Here is a 23,861-nt window from a genome sequence, read left to right on the forward strand (position 1 = left end):
ATAGTCCTCAATGAAGGCCTCAGGGTGCAGGTACAAACAACCTGAGTACGCAACAACAGATTGCCGGCCTCAGCACGTGTGGTTTTCTCAACGTACATCCTCAAGAGTGCATCAGCCTTTGAATGCAAAGACCCAGGCCGATAGGTGATCACAAAATTAAATTGCAAGAAGAACTCATGCCACCTAGCATGTCTAGCTGTGGTACACTTTACAGACTGCAGGGCGAGCAGGTTGCGATGGTCAGTATATACCTGAACGGGAGTACGCATACCCAAGAGGTGATGTCGCCGCACCTTCAACGCATCACGCACAGACAATAGTTCACGTTCTGTGATTGTATAGTTGACTTCGTATTTGGTGAGTTTCCTAGAATGAAAAGCTACAGGGTGCAAAAACCCAGTATCAGTGCAAATCTGAAACAATACAGCACTGACTGCCTGATCCTAAGCATCAGCCTCCACATAGAAAGGCCGGGTAAGATCCAGTTGTTGGAGAACTGGAGCTGAGGTGAATGCAGTTTTAAGGCTATCAAAAGTGGCCTGTGCCTCTTCAGTCCACCTAAAAGGGTTCTTTGGGCTAGTAAGGGAAATCAATGGTGACACTGTGGCTGAGAACGAGCGTATGAAAAGCCTATAAAAATTAGCAAATCCTAAAACAGATTGTAATGATTTCATAGACGTTGGGGCAGGCCATTCTAATATGGCCTTAACCTTAGAATTGCTCATACAGATCCCCTGATTCGTGATGTCATAACCTAAAAATTCAACGTGTATAGCATGAAAAATACACTTCTCCAATTTAGCATAGAGATTGCGGTCTCGCAACCTTTGCAGCACTGTGGATACGTGTTAGACGTGAGTCTCATAAGAAGGGGAATAGACCAGTATATCCTCAAGATATACTATGACATATCGGTTGAGTAGATCACTGAAGACGTCATTAATAAATCACTGAAATGTGGCTGGGGCATTGCATAAGCCAAACCGCATAACCAAGTATTCGTAAAGGCCATACTTAGTCTTGAAGGTCGTCTTCCACTCGTCTCCCCTCCGCATCCTTACCAGGTTATATGCACCACATAAGTCCAGCTTGGTGAAGAGTACTGAAGAGCTCAACTGATCCAGAAGAACTGAGATGAGTGGAATTGGGTACTGGTTGCGGATGGTAACCGCATTTAATGCTTGGTAATCGTTACAAGGGCGTAAATTGCCTTCCTTCTTGGGAACAAAGAAAGCAGGCAAGGCAGCTGGAGAATGTGACGGTCTAATGAAACATGAGGATAAAGCCTTATCCAGATATTCCTTAAGTACTGCGTCCTCTTTCTCGTCAAAGAGTACACACGACCAGAGGGTACAGTGGCATCCGGTATTAGGTCAATCGGGCAGTCATACTGCTGATGAGGAGGAAGGACCTCTGCCCCCTTTTTATCAAAAACATCCTCATAACCTTTGTATTCTCTGGGCAATACTGTAGTAGTAACAGCCCCAATAACCAGAGCAGAGTCCAATAAATGAGTACTGGGCCCCGGTATGGTGGTCTTTTAGACAAAACAGGACATAATGCAGTGATCAGAGGAAAAAAACACTGTTCCAGCGTCCCAATCCACTATAGGATTGTGTTTCTTTAGCCATGGTAGGCCAAGAATAAGTTTGAACTGGGGTGCAGCAATGACATCGAAATATATTGTTTCGGTATGGCCTGGTGACATTGTCATGATGAGATCAACAGTGTGCTCGGTTACGAGTCCAGACAACAAAGTTGTGCTGTCAACAGCGTTAACCAGTTTCGGACATGATTTGTAGACCAAGGGAATACAGTGGTCCCGAACGAACTGTGCATCAACATAGTTACCCGTTGCCCCAGAATCCAGGACTGCGTCGGCAGAACAAGAGGTTGTGGAAAAAGAAACAATATCAACAGAGACTGAAAAGAAGACCAGAGATCCGGAGCCTAAATTGGGTTGGCTCTGCAAAGGGGCTCCTTCTATTGCCAAGCTTTGGAGTTTCCCTGTTTTCTTGGTTTCTTGGGGAATTGTCTCAAAAAATGCTCAGAAGAACCGCAGTAGTAGCATAAATTGTTCTTTCTACGGTTCTCCGTCTCCTCGGCTGTAATAGGACCCCTGAGAGTTCCGATCTGCATGGGTTCCGGTGTACTGGAGGACGGTTCTACAGAAGCGGTAGACATGAAAGAAACCACCCTCTTTTCCCCTTTCCGTTCTGCTCTCTGTGCATCAATCTGCAGAACCAAGTCCACAAATTCCGAAAAGGCAGTTGGTACCACTGGAAAAGTGGCTAACACATCCTTCAGAGTGTCAGGAAGCCCTTTATAAAAAAGGGCCCCCTTCTTTTCGTCAGGCCAACCGGTCTCTGATACTAACTGGTTGAATTTAGCCAAGTACGCTAAGAGGGACATGTCCTTCTGCTGCAAGGAGAGTAACTCCAAATCCAAGGCCTGAGACTTGTAATGGGTGTCAAAAACTCGTGACATGGCGGAGATAAGGGCGTCACAGACGTACAAGAGGTGGCTACCCTGCTCAAATTAAGGGTTAGCCCAAACTGCTGCCGTCCCACCTAAGTATGACAACACAAATGCTGCCTTAGTGTTGGCATCAGGAAACGATATAGGGCGACATAGAAAATGTAGCCTACATTGATTTATGACTGTTATAAAAGTTTTAGGATCACCCGTGAAGCGTTCAGGAGGGGCCAAGGGGAACTGAGCTGTCATGTAAACAGGGACATTCTCCTGTTGTGGAGGCACTCCACCCGAAGCAGAACCAGAAGGGGGGGCGGTAGCACCACCTCCAGTATGCATGTCAGCCTGTAACACGTCTATCCGACGTTGAGTTGTGTCATGTGCCACACTCATGTCTGTGCGTAAGTCTGCCACTAACTGAACCAGGGCTGCTAAATTATAAAAGACTTCTGAATATGTAAGGGCCCTCACAAGGTGACCAATGTTGCAAGCCTATGGACAGTTGAGCGCGTATTGTAGACGTAGAATTCTTCCCTACAATGCGACTCCCATAAGTACAGAGGGACTGTTTGGAAGGAGGATTGTTTGGAAGAAGGAAACTGCCCCAGGACACAGTTGGCTGCACGATGTAAGGTTTCGATTTGACAAGAGATACAAGAAAAACAAGTCCACTAGAAACTCACATAATAATGTGTCTTTCTAGGCCATTGTATTCAGGTAACAATCGGGGAGTAATCCTGTAGCAGAAGAAACCATAAATGGTACTTTAGACAAGTGCAATAGAATGAACGTATTAGGCTCACAATGGTATCACAGGAGATCTTACCTAAACTACCATGGCAGATCGGGGGGTACGTGAAGAATGGAGATGACCAGTTCTCCATAAGTAGAAAGTCAAAATAGAAGAACAATCCAAGTTTCGAAAGCCAAACTAACCCCACCGGCACGCGGACGCCTAAGGTGTGCAACGGCAGTCTCTAGTCCACACACCAATGTTCAGTGTTTGTTCGTGATGTCCATAAATCCTTTACACTAGAAACATAGGTAGATAAAGCTGAGCAGTTCCAATGAACAACGTAGAAAAAAATCAAGAAGCTGAGGCGAGGTCAAGCAGAATTCTGTAGTCAGCAAGGATCTGGGTAAAAAGTAGGTCAGACATGAGGCAAGAGTGGCGTATTCATATCGGTCCAAGAGTCGGCAACGTTCCAGGCAAAAAACAACAAAACATGAGGCAAGAGAGGAGTGGTTTCAGCGTTCCGTGGTCGAGTATTCCAAAGGTGCAAGATGAAGTAGAACAATAGCCGAGGGTCAAGCAGGAGAAAATCTGTAATCCAGAAAAAAGGGTCAAGGCGCTAAATGACAAGGTCCGTAATACATAAAGCTCAAGAACTAACATTCAGAAGCAGCGTCTGTTGTCATGGGCGGTGCTTATATGGAAAGCAGCACGTTCATACGGCGGGACGCTGAGAACACCGTAACCTTGCGCGTTGGTATTCCGGCAACCAACGTTTCTATGACAACCCCCAGCGTTGTCTGAGTGAATGGAAACGTATGAGAAAAGTGCGCCTGTGTGTCCTCTTTGGCTTAAAGACAGCAATGGATTTAGATGTGGACAAAGGGGTAAGCAAACGAGAGGAAACACGAGCTGCTGGATGAGTGCTTTTCATGAAGGATGAACCATGACCTCATTTCCTGACATTCTGTCAGTGGGGATTGTTGGATACCTAAGCTGTAGGTATCGTCGCTTTACTTTATACCCCTGGCATGGGATGCTGTGACTTAAGCACCTCCTGGGCTTGTGTGAATGTCATGTGGGAGACGTGTTATCAGGCCAATCTTTTACCACCATGACTCCTTTGCCCTATGTGCTACCTTTCAGCGTGCGCCAGTGCTGCGTGTTAAGGCAGCGTCCCTGCCCAACAGAGCCTTTCATACAGATTTCCTGTTCTCCCCAGCATTACCTCCACGTCCACTCTTCCTCGTCCTATTACTTACCTCATGAGGCCCCGCCTCCGATACAGGACCTTATTTATTTGTTTCTTCATATAACTCCTCAACTCACCCAGGACTCAGTTAAATGTTTCCTTCCTCTGGCAGGGTCCTTTACTCTTCCGGGTGTGGGGCACTGTATGTATGTATGTATGTATGTATATATTTTTATAAAGCGCCGGTAGCCCGAGGGCATCAGGGCGCTTGAACATTACAACCTAGAAGAGAAGAAAGCAGGCATAAAGAGACGCAAAACAGTTGGCATGGAAGACCTGACAGCCACTAGCGCTAGAGATCTTATCTGAAGAGGAGTGTCTTCATCCGTTTCCTAAATACAAGGTGGTTTGCTCCTAACCTCAGTGAATCGGGAAGGCTGTTCCACAATTTAGGTGCCAGTACCAGAAAAGATCTACCCAACCCCGATTTCAACTTTAAATTGGGTACGACCAGGAGGCACTTTCCTTCCAATTGTAGTCTTCTTCTGGGTGTGTAGAGGACTAGGCTGTTTTTCAAATACTCTGGTGCTTTACCATAGAGGCACTTGTGGACCAAAGAAAGAGCCTTAAACTTTATACGTTCCTCTACTCTTAGCCAATGAAGGGAAATCCTATCGGGGGTGATATGATCTTTCTTCTTCTTCAGATTTTTTACTAGCCTAACCGCACTGTTCTGGACCACCTGACATCTTGCTAAATCCTTAGATGAGGCCCCTAACAGCAGTGCATTGCCATAGTCGAGCCGTGATAAAATAATAGCTCTGGCAATGGTCGCCAGGTTACATTCATTTAGGAAGCTCTGGGGAGCTCTGTGGGGAGCTCTGTGTGCTGGCCCCCTGGCAATCCCATTTGCAGGGCTTCTGTGACCTGTAGGGGGTGGCATGCTCCCGACTTTCCTGCGGGGCTTGGATGCCGGTAGAGTGGGAGCCATCTCTCCTGGGCTAATGAAGGACATGTAGGCCCGGCGAGGACGGCGTCGCTGCCCCGGGTCTGCCAAAACTGGAGCTATGGTAAGGGGCTCGCTGCCGTCACTGTGGCTTTTTGGTGGCGGTCGGAGGCCTGTTCGCTCTGATTAAAGTAGTGTCTTGTTACTTGTGCTCATGGCTCCCGGGGGCGGGGCGGGATTGCCTCCTGGTGCCTCGGAGTGCACAGGACTGCTGGTTGCTGGGGGGATTGATTGGTTGGTCTCCCTTATTGGTGCAGATGCTCTGCCCCTCCACCCCCCTCTGGCAGGTGTATTTCAGATGGGGCACCTGGTTCAGTGTGTCTCTGCTGTGCTTTGTGGCTGTACTATGGGGAAGCATGCCAGAAAGCTGAGGCACCATGTGGTGTCCCCTTCATCATCTTCGTCTTCCTCTGACCATTCCGGTCGTCATTATTCTAGGAAGAGGAAGAAATCCAGGCATGTTTCCTTTACTAGGAAGGACTTTAAGTAATTGCTCCTTCAGTCCAAGTATGCATGTAAGCGCTGGCGCTTGTCATCTTGTTCATCCTCCCCCTCTGAGGCCGAGTTTTCCTCCACAGAGTCACGGTCCTTGTTGGCTGAAGATGAAGGAAAATACCTGGACAGGGATGAGGTGGAGGAAGTGCTGACTCAGGTCTGGGACAATATGGGATTTTCGGACCCTTGTCCCAGGCTGAAGGGGCGGAACCCACCATTTGGTAGTACAAACACACCCCTTGTATTGGGTTGCCTTTGGTCTCGGATATCCATTCTAAAGTTCTGCGAGAATAGCATGATCCAGAAAGGATTGCCATGCCCCATTTTATGGACAAACTCTACCCTATTAAGGAGAGTGAGAAGTTGCTTTCGGACAAGGTTGAAATGGATGATATCCGTGCCAGTCTGGTGGGTCGCACCTCTATGTCAGTAGAGAAGGCAGCAGTGCGAGACCCGATGGACCGTAGGGTGAACTCTAGTATGAAGAAGGTTCATGCAGGTTCCTACACTGCGGAGACAGTGTTGAGTGGATTTAAGAAGTTGTGACATTCAGTGGAAGGGGGTTCTGACTGTGCTCCTCTTTTGACAGATATGCAGCGGCAGCTGTAACTCTTGTCGGATCTGGCATATGATGGGGTCCTTGGATCAGCCATGGCCATGGGTGAGGCGTGTTGGCACGGAGGCATTTTCGTTTGCGCAACTGGAAGACAGAAGGCTCTCAAAAGGTGGCTGCCCTTAAACTGCCCCTTGAGAGTTCAAAACTCTTTGGTGACTCCCTTGAGGATAAGGTACATAAGGTGTTTTGGGTCGATAAACATGCAGATAAACTGGGGCGGAAACCTTTGTCAGCCAAGGCATCCTCTTCTGGAGCGAGAGTCAAGGAGACTTGCAGAACATTCTTCCAATGTTGCACTGAGGGGACAGGATGGCATCCCTGGATTATCATATGTCTCTCCTGCCTTGCCTTCTTCCGGTTTGCTGTGGCCGCTCAGCATTTTCAGATCACCGGCAGATGATCTTAGCACATCTCTGGTTGGTTTGCCAGGCTTTGCAAGACTGGGGGTTTCTGGTGAATTGGCAGAAGTCCCACCTGGAGCCCTCCCAGGATCTGGTATTCATTGGGGCTCAGATCTGTGTCAGGTTGGGGTGGGTGTTTCTGTCTCCGGAGAGGGACGTTCGCCTGATGTCTGTCCTGGGTAGGGTTCTCCGCCGGCGGTGTGTCTTGGCTTGCCTGTTGCTCATGCTGTAGGGGCACATGGACTCTTGCGTCCCTTGGTGTCTTACCCACTGGCCCGTTGGCTCCTGGCATCTCGGGTTTACGAGGCTATGATTCCGGTGTTGCAGGATCTGAGAGCCGACTTTCATTGGTGGTTGCAGGTTCCGAATCTCCAGGCGGGGGTGAAAGATTTGTGACTTTTTTCCTGTAAACATGAAAATGTTGTTTTAAAGGAAACATACAGATATATGTTTATTTGTGATTTATTTAATAAAATGTGTATTAACTGAGATAGTGAGTTGTGTCACCCCGATCCACTGGTCCACCCCTTATTGTTTCCATGTATCCTAACTGAAGGACCAGAGTTTGTGTTGCAGGTATACCCCCTTTGTATAGATACCTGGTTTGGCCCATACATACAATTCCTACTACAGCCGCCAGCGGGTGGGGTTGGGGTGTCATGATGGGTGTCCTCTCGGCTTAGGGTTTGAGGGCTCCGGAGGATCTTCATTGGTCCTCCCACTGGAAAGAGATGTGTGCCATTCTCAGGGCCCTATTGTTTTTTGAGAAGTTCCTGGAGGGTCATGGCCCATGCATACAATTCCTACTACAGCCGTCAGCGGGTGGGGTTGGGGTGTCATGATGGGTGTCCTCTCGGCTTAGGGTTTGAGGGCTCCGGTGGATCTTCATTGGTCTTCCTAATGGAAAGAGATGTGTGCCATTCTCAGGGCCCTGTTGTTTTTTGAGAAGTTCCTGGAGGGTCATGCAGTGGTGGTCCAGACGGACAATGCCACAGCATTGGCATATGTCAACTGCCAAGATGGGTCCGGCCGCTCCTTGAATGCTCTGGCTGCCTGGATTCGGGCTTGGGGGGAGGCACACCTGCTGTCCCTGAGGACTGCTCATGTCAGAGGGGTGGATAATCTCCGGGCGGACCAGCTCAGCCGTCTTTTCCCCTCATCTGGGGAATTGGCTCTGTCAGGCTGGGTGTTTGCAGAGATCTGCAACTGGTCTGGGCACCCAGTGCTGGATCTCTTTGCTTCTCAGGTCTCTGTGAAAGTCCCTCTCTTCTGCTCCCGATTCCCGACCAGGAGGGTCTGGGGGTGTGGATGCCCTGAATATTGCATGGCCTTGGGGGTCTCCTTTATGCTTTTCCTCCTCTTCTCCGGCATCCCCGGTTGGTTCAGCGCATCAAGGACAGCAGGGCGTCAGTGCTGCTGATTGTTAAAATGGATTTCTGAACTCTGACCTTGTGGGCAGAGGTTCAGAAGGCCAGCCTAGTTTCTTGGAACAGGGTAACCTTCTGAACAAGCCAGACCAATCAAGGTGGCTTGGCGGTGGTCAAGACTAGGTCTCAGGAGGGGCGAGGGTGACTGAAAGACCTCAATGAGCACACAGAGTAAAGGACACTTACAAATCCCTCCCAATCAGGTGTATATATATTAAAAATACTAATACATTTATTCAATGCCTTTGAGTTACAACACACAGCAATTATCAACAGTAATACTTTGAAACCAATACAATCCTACTACAATACATATATACAATTCCAAGAGGCCTAAACGGTTAAACACACAGAATGGGTCCACAACCTGCAAGGGAAGGAAGCAAGCAGTGTGAATTATCTTTATGCAGTTCTGCAAAGTTCAATACCTAACTGAAAGGCAGTCCAGTCCCAATGTTGAGAGGAACCTAGCGCTCAAATGTACTTTCAGCTGCTGGTTCGTGCGATCGTGCAGAAGGGCGAACATGGGGTCTCTTGTAGGGTGAAGTGATGCAGAATAATTTCCCACTATCCGTGGAGGGTCTCCCCAAGAGGGCAGAACAGGTTCCAAGAGTTGGGAATACTTCGATAGCTCAGGCTATCTGTGGAAAGGAGGGGCCCTCAGGGGCCACTCATGTGTAAAAATGGTTGATTGCGCTAGGGGCCACTGGTAAGGGTTGCAAGTACTCACTGACCCCTGGCGCACTCCAGACCAAACTTCGGCAATCGAGTCCACTTTGGTTGCAGGTTCAAATGCGTCAATTGTGCGGCTCTGTGGCAATTTTTCCGCTCCTGGTGGATGGATCAGGCCAGTTTCACTGTAGCAAGCTTCAGGGTAGAGGGGGACACAGCAGCAAGGCACCTGCAAAGTTCATCACCACGTCTGGGCAACACGGTAACCGTGTGTCCTCTGGTTTGGGAGCTCTTTCTTTATTACAGACCTGGGAATGCCAAGTGTACAAAATTTGGTGGGAGAGTGCCGGGACCACAGAGCTTGATATCTACCGAGTTTCAAAGGTCTCCCCGAAACAGCTGCGGTGTCAGAGCAAAGGTCCTGAGCAAGCTGGTCACCCCACTCGTTGGCTCAGGGACACTTCCAAAAAGGCTAACTTGCAGGGTTTGATGAAGGTACCGGGACCAGTTGGTCCCACTATGCTAATGGGTCAAAGCATCTTCGCAGACCTAGTTCGATCAGATGCAGCGGGGTCCAGCGGGACGTCAGAGGGCTCAGGGTGCCAAACCTTCCAGCGGGTCACCAGTGGTTCCTAGACTCGGCTTCTTAGTTTCAGGATACTTGGATCCTAGCCTAGGTTCAGCGAGAACTCAAGAGATCAATCTGGTATGGTTGTTTGGAGCCTTCTCTTATCCAGAATCTCCTTTGCGCCAAAACGAAGAGGACCCAATGGGAGATCTGCTCACATACAGGCACACCATACATGGACCAATCACGGACTACGGTGGTCCCAGGCATTCCCAGCACACTAGACTCTCTGGCACCCAGGATGTGTATTCGAACCAGACAGTCCAGCCCACATCCTGGAAGCACACACACAAGGCATGCAGAATCCCGCGAAAGCTTGGCATTTCACAGGGAAATGCATGTTGAAATAAGGACTGACCCGGATCGGCTCGACCTGGGGTAGGCAAAGGTGCAAGATGGCCAAAGGGCAGGACAAAGAACGTCGTGGTATGGCCATTTTGGAGCTAGGCCACCTTTCTGTGCCAAACGCGGTAAATGTGGTTTGCATGGCGAGAAAGGGTTAAAAATATTCAAAACGATAAGCTGCTACCAGCCCTGTCCAAGGCACATCTGCTCTTCTCCTAAAAATCCCTTGAGAGTGTTTATGGACGTTGAATTTGACATGAGGACCCAAGTGCACTGTACTGTAAGGTGCATTGTGCACTTTTAACATGTTGCAGAATGATTGCAACATTAGCAAGGACTAAGGGAAACAAAGTCTCCCAGTACTGACTGTTTTTAAGGGCATGTCAGTTTCCCCATAATAAAGTGAGTGAAAAGCCCAGTGGAGTGCAGCAGAAGGTTGTGCTTCACTGGCAAAGTCAGACTAAGGTGTTTAAACAGCAGCAAAAAGTTGAGGGGTACACAACTGGAGAGAAAACTTCACAGAAATGGGAATCCTTCCTAACATTGATCCCTCCTTATTGACCTTGTTGCAACTGGTTTTCCTCCCTTCTGGAACTACGGTCTCAGGCTCCTTGGTTGTTTCTGAGGTGGCCTTTTCCCCTGCAAGCAGGTTTGGGGTTCAAGGTTAGGCAGATTCAATGGGCAGTTGGGCGATTGCAAGGTCCCGGTTAGTTGCCCAAGGTTTCTCGGTTCCTCTGGTGGACTCAATCCTTAAGGCTCAGAGTCCTTCGACTCTGAAAGCCTTTGGGTGGCATTGGGATCATTTTAGGGCTTGGCGTGGTCTCTCTGCAACCCCCCACCCCCAGTGTGGGTTGCTGCCGGTTCTCCACCTTCTCTAGGAGGGTTTTGACAAAGACCTGGCTGTCTCCACTCTTCACTCCCAATGGGCCTCTAACAAAGTCCTCTTGGGGGTTCCTGATGGCCGTCTGGAAGGGGAGGTCTGGAAGGGGAGGTCTCTGTGGGTACGTTTCTACAGGGTCTCTCTATCTCCCAGCCGTGTACCTATAACATACATGCCAACCCTACCGATTTAGGAGGGAGTCTCCTGATTTTTCTGTCAAAAATGTTGCTGTTTTTGACTGTCTCCTGCCTAAAATATACCAAACCTCAATGCAGTTCAAGGGGGAAATTTCATTCTCCTGCTTCCTGTTATATAATCTCCCTCCCAGGGGATCCAAAATGTTGGCATGTTTGCTATAAAGGTCTGCTCCCCTGGGATCTTCCTCTTGTTTTACGGGCCCTTCAAGGGCCTCCCTTTGTGCCCCTGTCAGAGATTGATCTCAAGCACCTCACGTTGAAGTCTTCTTTTCTGATAGTGATTACGTCTGCCCGTAGGTTGGGGGAGCTTGGGCTTTGTTGTGTCGGCCCCCTTTTTTGAGAATTCTTCCTGACTATGTTGTGTTGAGATGTGATCCTAAGTTTTTGCCCAAGGTCATGCCTAGGTTTCACATGTCGCAGGATCTGGTTCTTCCTGCGTTTTTTCAGGATCTGCAGACGCCGGAGGAGGTGGCCTGGCATTCCACTGATGTGCGGCGGTCAGTTCTGAGTACTTGGCTCGGACTGCCCCAGGTCGGCAGTCTGATAGCCTCTTGGTTACTTTTGGCACTGTTGGTGCTGGGCAGAAAACCTTTGTGGTTTCCATTAGCAGGTGGATCCGTACGGTCATTTCCATGGCGTACATGGCTTCTGGTTTGCTTGTGCTTGACCATGTTCAGGGTCGTTGTACCAGGGGTGTGGCTTCTTCCTGGGCAGAAGCCCGAGGGGTTTCCCTGCAGGAAATGTGTTGGGCTGCTATCTGGGCTGATCAGGATACCTTTATCAACCCCTATCGGTTGAATGTCTCCCAATCTGCTGATGGGTCTTTTGGGGTTGGAGTTTTGTCTGTTGGTGTGTACGTTCGGGGTCATTAATGTTGTGCTTTTTGTTAATGCACTTCTGTCTATGTATGTCTCTTTGGGACCTCTCCCCATTGATGCTCTGGTATTCCTCATGAGGTAAGTACTAGGATGAGAAAGAGAGACCATGGAGGTAATGCTCTGATTACTTACTGGTAATCTGCATTACTCCTAGTCCTACTCTTCCTCGACACATTACTGGACGACCCTCTTCTCCCTCCCTGCGGGGAGAGTCCCATGCTCTGGCTTGGTTATAATGAACTGGGGTTCTGGGTGAGGGAAGGAGTTGTATGAAGAAAGAAATAAAGAAGGTCATGTATCAGAGGCGGCGCCTCATGAGGTAAGTACTGTGACGACGAAGAGCAGGACTAGGAGTAATGAAAATGACCGGTAAGTAATCGGAGCAATATAACACCCTCGGCTTAAAGGGCCACAAAAAGCAGTCTTGGAGTCACCTTTAGAGTTTCTTGCACATTACAAACCAAATGACTTAAGAAAAACAAGCAGTTTATCCTAGCTGTATTATTTTGTTTTCGCCCGTAATAAACGTAGGACATAAACACCAATATAGCCAGAATAAAAACAGCCGTGGGTGCTATACGTATCATATATTTACAAATACGTAAATCAAATCCGCATATTTTTATTTTCTATTTTACACACTAGCATTAGAGGCGTACGGGGGACCTTGGCGCAAGAATGGGAAGTGAAACGACATTCTGCCAGGAAGGGAGAGGTTTGCAGCATCCATTGCTTAGAGTGTTGTGGTTGGTTGCCAAGGACTGCAGGTTGCCAGAGCAACCAGGCCACTGCGAGATTTCAGGTGAGACCGATTTCTGTTTCGTCTGTTTTTTCTGTCTCCCAATTTCTGTATTAATGTGACTTACCTTACGCGAAAGCAAACGCTCCTCTTTGAGTTCAGATGTACTGTGTTCAAAAAAGCAAGTTATCGGGTGGTGAAAAGGTTCTGCTGCGTTCATGTGTTTTAGTTACAGTTTCTGTTTTTTTAACTGGATCACACGGGTGTTGCTAGGTCTGGAAAAGATCAGGGGCTAAGCTAATGTCGGGACTGGCGGGATTCAGGGCTAGCTATAGCCTTTTGGTTGTAGCCCCTGATCTTCTATCCGGGGCTACAACCAAAAGACCCAGGGCTAATGCCCTCTCAGCGCCCTCCCCAGCAACGGCTCTGCTGGATCAAGAGCAGTTTGGAATCATGAACGCTTGGATGTGTGGTCACTGTTCCTTGCCCAGCCATATTTGTCTGGGTACAAATCAAGAGGTTAATTTTCTGTGAGGTGGTGCGTTAAATGGAACATCTCCATTTATTTCTTTTTTTTATTGTGTTTTAGCTTACAAAAATAAGATTTTCACAAACAGTACTGTAAAGGAAACGAAAAAAGGAAATAATTGAATCGTGCAATACAGAAACAAAAACGCTTCCAATTCATTAATAACATTTAATCTAAGGTATAAACCAATAAGAGTCAATTAATAACATTTTACATGGAATGCGACCAAATAGTTAAAATTCAACTAGTTTGCCTAAAAAAACACATAAAAAACATACTGCGCCAACATTAGTTTCCCCACATCACCCTAACCCAAAACATCTCAGAAAAAAACATGCCCAACCCTCTAGTCCCCATGATGTCTCGATATACCCCCAGCCCCTTTGTCCCTGTACTGTCCCTGTATCCCATGGCCACCTACCCATATATTCATTGTAACCCCCCCTGGCTCCGGGCTATCGTTGCATACCCAACCCCTCTATGCCCCTCTACTCCCTTAGATAACACATCTAGTCCCTGTGATGTCACTTTGTGCCCTGTGTGTTGCTGTATTCTCCTACCCCTTGCCTATGTGATGTCGCTATGCATCCCTCTGTATTGCCCTCCCCTCTAGTCCCCGTGATGTCGCTGTAAACCCCACTGCGCCCATGTGTTAGTGTTCCCTGCCCCTTCCCCACGTTATTATGTATCCCTCTAGCCCCTCCGTCATGTCACTATAAGCCCGGTCCTCTGTTTCTGTGTGGCCCTTTGTGCCCGTTTGTCACTGTGTACCCATGCCCTCCTGTATCTGTAATACCGCTATATATCCCTCTGCATCGCCCGCCCCTCTAGTTCTCTAGAACCCGCTGTGCGCCCCACTGTGTCCATGTATTCGCTGTGCTCCCTGCCTTCCAGTTCCTCATGTTGTCGCTATGTATCCCTCGTACCCCCCGGTACAATATGACGCAACTATGTGCACAGCCCTTGCCTCCCTGCGGTGACGCAATACGCCCATCCTACCAGTCCCCTATGATATCTCTGTACACCCAGGCCCCTCTCGTATCCCACGTAGTGACCGTCTGCCCAGCCCCTCCAGTCCCCTTATGTCTCTGTATACCCAACCGCTCTAGTTCCGTAATGTCTCTCTGTACCCCGTGGTCCTGCATGCTTGCTTTTTGTCCCTACCATGGCTCCCCGCGATGTGTACCCAGCCCACCCAATCCTCATGTACCGTTCCTGGCATGTCCCTACTGTACGTAACTCACCAATTGCTTTGAAGCGCATTATGCTTAGGTGCTTTATGCATGAACCATCATATCAGATCACTACGCTTACTCCCTACTCTACACCATCACTCAATTAGAGTACAGCTATACCCCTCGATAAATTCGGCCTCACTGCTCACATACAAATACTACCCCACGAACAGCTCATCACTCTTATAAAACGCAGCTATATCCCATGGCAAACAGGCCTAGCTGCTCACATAAGCGTCCTACAGGCCTAACGCAGCCAGAACCAGGTCTGGGTGTCCACCCACCAGACTGCACATATTCAACTGATATCTCCACCACCACACCTAATGCTAGGATGCAGCTAGCATCAGGCAATTACACCAGCTGCACACATAACCGGTGCACCCACGCACCCTACAACACTAACTCTCTCTACTCGCTCCACTGACCTGGACTGCGGTCTGCGAGGGCGTTCAACCTACCAGCGCTTTGAGGTCATACCAATGATATATAGAGCGCTATATAAATGCCAAATAACATAACATAACATAAACACTGAACCCAAGTAATGTAGCCTCGGCTCCGCAAAAGCGGGACAAAGCAAGACAATGTGTTTGAGTGTTTCCACCGATTTGGCCATGCAAAACCTACAGTCGGTGTTAGTTACTAACTTGTCCCACTTGGGCCTCTGTTCCAGAGTAGAACATTTGTTCCGACGGAAGTGCAAGTAGATATCACAAATGTTTGGGCACGGAAACAAGGAGACAGTTTGCTTCCTTATGAATTTTGCATATTCCCCATAAAGGGACAGGCTTCCCAACAAATCCAAGGTTTCAGCCCAGTCTGCGGTGAACAATTTTCTCTTTGCCACCCCAGGAGCTGCCTGCAGCTCCTCAGGTGAGGACGCTATCAGAAATAAGAGCTCACACATAGTGGTCCTGTACTGACTCAGAGTAGAAGCCGATTGGTAGAAGAAAACTCACTGAGGCATTGGTATAGGGAATTCTTCAGAGGTTTTAAAATGTTGGCATATTCTGCCAGCTTCCTCCGCAAGGCTCTTGCCGCCAAATAAGTGAGTCCCAACTCATGTCTGACTACTGCATTGGGCACAGAATTGTTCAGGCCCAAGGTTCTTTTCCAGAGCTGCCCCTAAAGTATGTTAAGAGTGGCCCTATATCTAAGGAGACAATACCAAGTCCATAAAGTACTGTAGTTTCAACATTTTGGAGATAGAACCTGATCAAGGGTACCAAGGACTAGCAACATAGCTGTGAATATATTAGATTCATTTTGGTCAGTAGAGTTGTGAATCCCCCCTTAAAAAGAGCCTTCCAAGCCCCACTAGACTGATTGTTTAAGAGATTGAATCCTAGATATCTCATAGATGACCCCCGTTCCAGAGGCTCCACATGAAGGCTTTTGGCCGTCTTTTGGTTGAAAAAAATGACAACCTTAGATTATTGCCCATTATTTTTAGATAGTTTTGAACAGCGTAGTGGTGAAATAGGGCCAGTTTTCTGTGGAGACCAATCAGAGTCTTATGGAAAAGGATGACATCATCTGCAAAAGCTAGCCAGTCAAGTATTAATGTTCCCAATTTTACTGGATTTGTAGTTCCCGACTCCCACAAGGTGGCTATGTCCGAAACGTAAAGGTTGAAGAGGGTGGGGGCCACCACGTAACCCTGCCTGAGTCCCACAAAAGTGAGGACAGGTGCCAAGGTTGTCCCCTCCTCATCAACCTAACCCTTACGGACCAGTCACTATGCAGCAACACCAGGATCTGAACTATTTTCTGCGGCACATTCCACTGTAGAAATTTCCTCCACAGGGTCTTGCAACTAACTGTGTCGAAAGCGTTCAACATATATCTGGAGGCCATGTAAACAGGACCCACCATCCCCTTCTTTACTGTTGTAGATAAATGCGAGATTAAAGTGCCATTGAGGGAGGTGCCCATACCAGGTCGAAAGCCCACCTGAAATTTGCCGAGAAGGTTCAGAGCCCTGATCTGTTGGGAGATGTCGCTCAGCAATAGGGAGGCAAAGATTTTATTTTACTTGTTATTGTTATTGTTATTTTGCATTTATATAGCGCCTTATATACCATTGGTATGGTCTGAAGGCGCTGGTAGGTTGAACGCCCTTGGGAACCGAAGTTCATATCAGTAGAGAGAGTAGAGAGAGTCAAAAGGTGCGTGTGAGCACCAGGTATGTGTACAGCTCGTGCAGTATCAGTGTAATAGCTGCTTTCTAGCGGTAGGTGTGGTGGTTGAGAGGTCAGGAGTATGTGTTCGTTCTGGCAGGATTAATCCAGATCGGATGTGGCTGCGTTAGGCCTGAGGAGAACGCCTTGCTGGGGGGTGTGTAGCCAGCAGTGATTATTTAGAATGATGTGGAGTGAGCGGCGAATGTTGATATGAGAACAGTTATACCGAATGGTGTCATAGTATCTCTGTGTTCTAGTTGAGTGGTGATGTAAGGAAAGAGTAAGCGTGTTGGTGAGATATGATGGGTTTCATGCACTTTCAGAGACTTCTAATTCACAGGGAGGCTATTGAGGACACTTCTAAAATCAACTTTTACGGAGAGGCTATTGGGCACATTTCTAAATTTGACTTTTCACAGAGAGGCTATTGAGCACAATTCTGAATGCAACATTTCACAGCTATTGGGTGCACTTCTGAATTCAACTTTCTGAATGGAACATTTCACAGCTATTAGGTGCACTTCTGAATTCAACTTTCTAAATGTACTTCTAAATTCAACTTTTCACAGAGAAGCTATTGGCTACACTTCTAAATGCAACTTTCTAAATGTACTTCTAAATTCTACTTTTCACAGAGAGGCTATTGGGCACTCTTCTAAATTCTACTTTTCACAGAGAGGCTATTGGGTACACTTCTGAATTCCACTTTTCACAGAGAGGCTATTGGGCACACTTCTGAATTCAACTTTTCCCGGAGAGGCTATTGGGTACACTTCTATATTCTACATTCCACAGAGAGGCTATTGGGCACACTTCTAAATTCAACTTTTCACAGAGAGGCTATTGAGCACAATTCTAAGTGCAACATTTCACAGCTATTGGGTGCACTTCTGAATTCAACTTTCTAAATGTACTTCTAAATTCTACTTTTCACAGAGAGGCTATTGGGCACACTTCTATATTCTACTTTTCACAGAGAGGCTATTGGGCACACTTCTAAATTCAACTTTCCATAGAGAAGCTATTGGGTACATTTCTAAATGCAACTTTCTAAATGTACTTCTAAATTCCACTTTCCACAGAGAGGCTATTGGGCACACTTCTGAATTCAACATTTCACAGCTATTGGGCACACTTCTAAATTCAACTTTCCATAGAGAAGCTATTGGGTACATTTCTAAATGCAACTTTCTAAATGTACTTCTAAATTCTACTTTCACAGAGAGGCTATTGGGCACACTTCTATATTCTACTTTTCACAGAGAGGCTATTGGGCACACTTCTAAATTCTACTTTTCAGAGAGGCTATTGGGCATACTTTTAAATTCTACTTTTCACAGAGAGGCTATTGGGCACACTTCTAAATTCTACTTTCTACAGAGAGGCTATTGGGCACACTTCTGGATTCAACATTTCACAGCTATTGGGCACACTTCTAAATTCAACTTTCCATAGAGAAGCTATTGGGTACATTTCTAAATGCAACTTTCTAAATGAACTTCTAAATTCTACTTTCACAGAGAGGCTATTGGGCACACTTCTAAATTCTACTTTTCAGAGAGGCTATTGGGCATACTTTTAAATTCTACTTTTCACAGAGAGGCTATTGGGCACACTTCTACATTCTACTTTCTACAGAGAGGCTATTGGGCACACTTGTGAATTCCACTTTTCACAGAGAGGCTATTGGGCATACTTCAAATTCAACTTTTCACAGAGAGGTTATTGGGCACATTTCTAAATTCAACTTTCCACAGAGAAGCTATTGGGTACACTTCTAGATGCAACTTTCTAAATGTACTTCTAAATTCAACTTTCCACAGAGATGCAATTGAGTACACTTGTGAATTCCACTTTCGCAGAGAGGCTATTGGGCACACTTCTAAATTCAACTTTCCACAGAGAGGCTATTGGGCACACTTCTAAGTTCAACTTTTCACAGAGAGGCTATTGGGCACACTTCTAAGTTCAACTTTTCACAGAGAGGCAATTGGGCACACTTCTAAATTCTACTTTTCACAGAGAGGCAATTGGGCACACTTCTAAATTCTACTTTTCACAGAGAGGCTATTGGGCACACTTCTAAGTTCAACTTTTCATAGAGAGGCTATTAGAGATGCCATCTAAGTGCGGCATATGCTAACAATCACATTTCTGCCTAGATGTGGCGCAGGCTAATCAGTGTGGTTCTCTAGGGCAATGGTGCTGGTTAACATTAGACTGCAGGCCATTGAAAGGTAAGTGAGAGTGGCAGGAGCTTTCTGGAGTAGAGTAATTGCTCTACTCCCCACCCAAGCCAGCACTTACAGTTTTGTCGGTGTCTGGTGGCTTCCTTGGCTTCCTCTGCGGACACCTGCTGACACTTCCTGGAGCCGCCCTTGGCCTTGGGGCCCTTAGCCGGTGGGGCTGCCGGGCAGAGGGCTGCCCTGGGAGGACCTGTGATGAAAGGCTCGCGGCCCAATGAGAGCGGGGGTGGGCGGGTTGGGAGGCGGGAGGGGAGCGGGAAACAGGAAGAGGGTGCGGGGTGGGAGAGGGACGCTCCGAGGGCCTGGGGGCCCAGTTGGCTCCAAAATCGGAGGCATGCCCAGAAGGGCTTCCTTACCTCGCGTCGGCCGCCTGCACTGAAATGCAGGGGCCGCCGCGAGGAGGGTTGCTAGACCCTTCCAGCTGGGGCTCACGGCCCAATCAGAGCGGGGGTGGGCGGGTTGGGAGGCGGGAGGGGAGCGGGAAACAGGAAGAGGGTGCGGGGTGGGAGAGGGACGCTCCGAGGGCCTGGGGGCCCAGTTGGCTCCAAAATCGGAGGCATGCCCAGAAGGGCTTCCTTACCTCGCGTCGGCCGCCTGCACTGAAATGCAGGGGCCGCCGCGAGGAGGGTCGCTAGACCCTTCCAGCTGGGGCTCACGGCCCAATCAGAGCGGGGGTGGGCGGGTTGGGAGGCGGGAGGGGAGCGGGAAACAGGAAGAGGGTGCGGAGTGGGAGAGGGACGCTCCGAGGGCCTGGGGGCCCAGTTGGCTCCAAAATCGGAGGCATGCCCAGAAGGGCTTCCTTACCTCGCGTCGGCCGCCTGCACTGAAATGCAGGGGCCGCCGCGAGGAGGGTCGCTAGACCCTTCCAGCTGGGGCTCACGGCCCAATCAGAGCGGGGGTGGGCGGGTTGGGAGGCGGGAGGGGAGCGGGAAACAGGAAGAGGGTGCGGGGTGGGAGAGGGACGCTCCGAGGGCCTGGGGGCCCAGTTGGCTCCAAAATCGGAGGCATGCCCAGAAGGGCTTCCTTACCTCGCGTCGGCCGCCTGCACTGAAATGCAGGGGCCGCCGCGAGGAGGGTCGCTAGACCCTTCCAGCTGGGGCTCACGGCCCAATCAGAGCGGGGGTGGGCGGGTTGGGAGGCGGGAGGGGAGCGGGAAACAGGAAGAGGGTGCGGGGTGGGAGAGGGACGCTCCGAGGGCCTGGGGGCCCAGTTGGCTCCAAAATCGGAGGCATGCCCAGAAGGGCTTCCTTACCTCGCGTCGGCCGCCTGCACTGAAATGCAGGGGCTGCCGCGAGGAGGGTCGCTAGACCCTTCCAGCTGGGGCTCACGGCCCAATCAGAGCGGGGGTGGGCGGGTTGGGAGGCGGGAAACAGGAAGAGGGTGCGGGGTGGGAGAGGGACGCTCCGAGGGCCTGGGGGCCCAGTTGGCTCCAAAATCGGAGGCATGCCCAGAAGGGCTTCCTTACCTCGCGTCGGCCGCCTGCACTGAAATGCAGGGGCCGCCGCGAGGAGGGTCGCTAGACCCTTCCAGCTGGGGCTCACGGCCCAATCAGAGCGGGGGTGGGCGGGTTGGGAGGCGGGAGGAGAGCGGGAAACAGGAAGAGGGTGCAGGGTGGGAGAGGGACGCTCCGAGGGCCTGGGGGCCCAGTTGGCTCCAAAATCGGAGGCATGCCCAGAAGGGCTTCCTTACCTCGCGTCGGCCGCCTGCACTGAAATGCAGGGGCCGCCGCGAGGAGGGTCGCTAGACCCTTCCAGCTGGGGCTCACGGCCCAATCAGAGCGGGGGTGGGCGGGTTGGGAGGCGGGAGGGGAGCGGGAAACAGGAAGAGGGTGCGGGGTGGGAGAGGGACGCTCCGAGGGCCTGGGGGCCCAGAAGGGCTTCCTTACCTCGCGTCGGCCGCCTGCACTGAAATGCAGGGGCCGCCGCGAGGAGGGTCGCTAGACCCTTCCACCTGGGGCTCACGGCCCAATCAGAGCGGGGGTGGGCGGGTTGGGAGGCGGGAGGGGAGCGGGAAACAGGAAGAGGGTGCGGGGTGGGAGAGGGACGCTCCGAGGGCCTGGGGGCCCAGTTGGCTCCAAAATCGGAGGCATGCCCAGAAGGCAACCAGGAAGATGACCCCCTGGAAGCGCAAACAGCGTTTTCTGACGCTGAGCTTAATATGCTCGCAGACACCCTGGCCCAGCATGCAGACATCATCAGGTCTACCGACATGAAGCATGCGGCCCAGATGAAAAAGAAGCAAGTCTGGCAGGAGGTTGCCCAGAGGGTGTCGCTGTGGGAACCACCCCACGGACTGTGCGCGACTGTCACAAGCGTTGGGATGACCTCTGCCTCAGGGTGAGGAACATCCTGGCAGACAACAAGAGGTCCGCCATGGCGAGAGGCGCGGGGCCACACTCACCAGCGAAGCTGATGCCATGGGAGGAGACAGCCAGTACATTCATAAATCCCGAGTCCATAGAGGGATTTGGAGAGCTGGAGATGGGCGCCGCATCATCCCCAGAAGAAGGTGAGTGACCCATCACATCCCTGTAGGGCAAACCATGATGTGGCACAAGTGACGTGGAAGTGAGATAAGGCAAGGCAATGCATGTCCCAGGCCCACATCAACATATACAGTCAAGAATGTGTGCCACACCCTGCCACACACAAATGCATGCTGAGTGCCAATCCCAATCCCAACACACGGGCAACATGATTCGACCGTGCCCATGTAACTCACCACACAGATACCATACCAATGCCATGCCAACAACCATGCAATGTTTGCCCACATGCCCCCTCAGAACACCAAATGCCACACCCCTGTAAGAATTGGATGCATGAATGTATGAACATATCACAGCGCTATAGAATATCGCTGCCATGTGACACCATCACTGATGACCTGCATCTCTTCTATCCCCCAGGCACCGATGAGGAACCTGGCAGGCAGGACAGGGGTGCAAGTGCATCTACATCACAGCAAGGGACCAGGGCCACCGCCACCCCCAACCCCCAGCCCGAGAAACTGCCCAGACCAACAGGCAGTGTGCCAGACCAGGCAGAAACCCAGCAGGAAACACCTGCAGCCAGAGTCCAGCAGCAGCCACCCACAACAGTGGGAGGCGTTTCCGTTCCCGCACCGCCAACCACCGCGGACGTTGCAGATGCTGATGTGGAGAACGAGGGTGACACAGTCGTGTTCACCACACCCACCTCAAGCCCCATTACTAGCCCCCCCCCCCTACAGAGGCCGACATCAGCAACGATCCCTGCCTCCACGACTCGGACCTCGGAGAGTCTGACATATGCCTCTTCGAGGAGGACAGTTCCCTGGACGTGGGCCCCACGCAAGCACCATCCACCACCCTGGCTGCCACCACCCTGGCTGCCACCACCCTGGCTGCCACCACCCCGGCCACCAGCACTCCCGCTACCAACGACTCCTTTGAGGCTCGCCTGTCGAGGGTTGAGGCACGACAGGAGTCGATGCTAGACCTACTGTGGCAACATATTGCCGATGAGAAGGACTCCATGAGGGCCATCGCTACAGCCATCGCTGCTAACACTGCTGCTGTTGAGGCGTCCACAACTGCCCTGAGGGAGTGTCTGGGGGCACTCACGCAAGCCCTGATGTCCAACCTGCCTCAAATGCAGCGCCCACACCTTGGAGCAGGCATGGAACTGGCCACTGACATGTCCACTGATACAACCCCTTCGACCTCAGCCCACTAAAGCCCCATGCGGATGACCCGGAGGAGTGCACAGCGCTTGGACATGCCACCCCCGGGTTCCAAAAAAGAGAAGAAGTAGAGTGGGCAGACAATGCCGTTGGACAAATGGACGCTGGACAAGGGAACAGTCTTTGGTGTACATTCAGGGACATTTGGGGTTTGTAGGGTGGGTGAGGGAGTTCAACAGGGTATTTTTGGGGTTTGTAGGGTGGGTGAGGGAGTTCACTGGGGGTCGTGAGGGGAATGTTTACATTATTACGTGTCTGAAAAATACGCCTGTTGCGTTCAAGAAAATCAATTGCTGGACATACTTCATTTTGTGCATGTACATTTAATGTGTGATGGTGTACAGTGGCGAACTTCAAACAAAACAAGTGTGCATGTCCACATGCAGCCAGTGTGTCAATGGCACATGGCTTTCATGGTCCCTGTGTTTCAGAAGTATTTGTGGATTAGTGCTTGGCGTACAGCATGGTTATCCCGTGCATCACGTACTGGCAAGGGGGCTCCTTCGCCTCCGTCTCCATCCCCTTCATCCTCACAGGGCCCATTCATGTCAATGTCAGGTGGCAGTGGTACATTCCTGCGGACGCACATGTTGTGCAGCATGACACAGGCCATGTTGATCTTTGCCACCTTCTCAGGCCTACAACACGGGTACGGGCGTGCACATGATTGTACTCCTCTTCATGGCTGTTCTGTGGGTTCCGCACAGGGGTAAGTAGCCACAGCCTCAAGGGATATCCTCCATCACCTGCAAGCACTCTGAACTGCCACCTTCAGGGAGCACAGTCATGGTGGCAGCTATTTAGTGTGGGCATGCACATGTCCCTGTACGTATACAAAATAGTCACCTAGATGCAATGTATACTGTAATGAGGTGTGGTAGTCTGGATGGCGTTCAATAGATGATGCAGGGTGTAATCATGCATGCTGAGGCAGATGTGCTGTGGTAGAGCGACAATGTTTAGCCTCCAATTCATGCTGTATATTCTTCACTATGCATGGTCACACTAGCCACATTGCCACAGTTGCCATCCTGTTCAGTCATGCATTGCTTGCCATCACCATGGTGGCCTGGTTGTGCCTCTTGCTTGTTGTCATCCATATGCATTATTTGTGATATGTGGCCCAGTGATGTGTCATGTTCCGTTTGGCTGGTTCAGGTGAGGAGTGTTTAGCTCAGCATGCATTCTCCAATCACTGGCTATTGCCACCCAGGTGCAGTATTCCCCCCTTTCCCACTCAGGTGCAGTATCCCCCCCC

General features: G+C 50.0%; 1 protein-coding gene across 1 annotated transcript in view; it reads left to right on the plus strand.

The window, feature by feature from the left end:
• Window positions 1-12,614: 12,614 nt before the first annotated feature.
• Window positions 12,615-23,861, plus strand: part of KLHDC9 (kelch domain containing 9) — a 398,404-nt gene continuing 387,157 nt past the window's right edge. Inside the window, exon 1 of the mRNA XM_069607190.1 lies at window positions 12,615-12,747. The gene's annotated coding sequence lies outside the window, so the exon portion shown is untranslated. The remainder of the gene's footprint in view (window positions 12,748-23,861) is intronic.

Source organism: Ambystoma mexicanum, chromosome 1p (genome assembly GCF_040938575.1).
Source record: "Ambystoma mexicanum isolate Mex_15411 chromosome 1p, UKY_AmexF1_1, whole genome shotgun sequence".
NCBI classification, from domain to species: Eukaryota; Metazoa; Chordata; class Amphibia; order Caudata; family Ambystomatidae; genus Ambystoma; species Ambystoma mexicanum.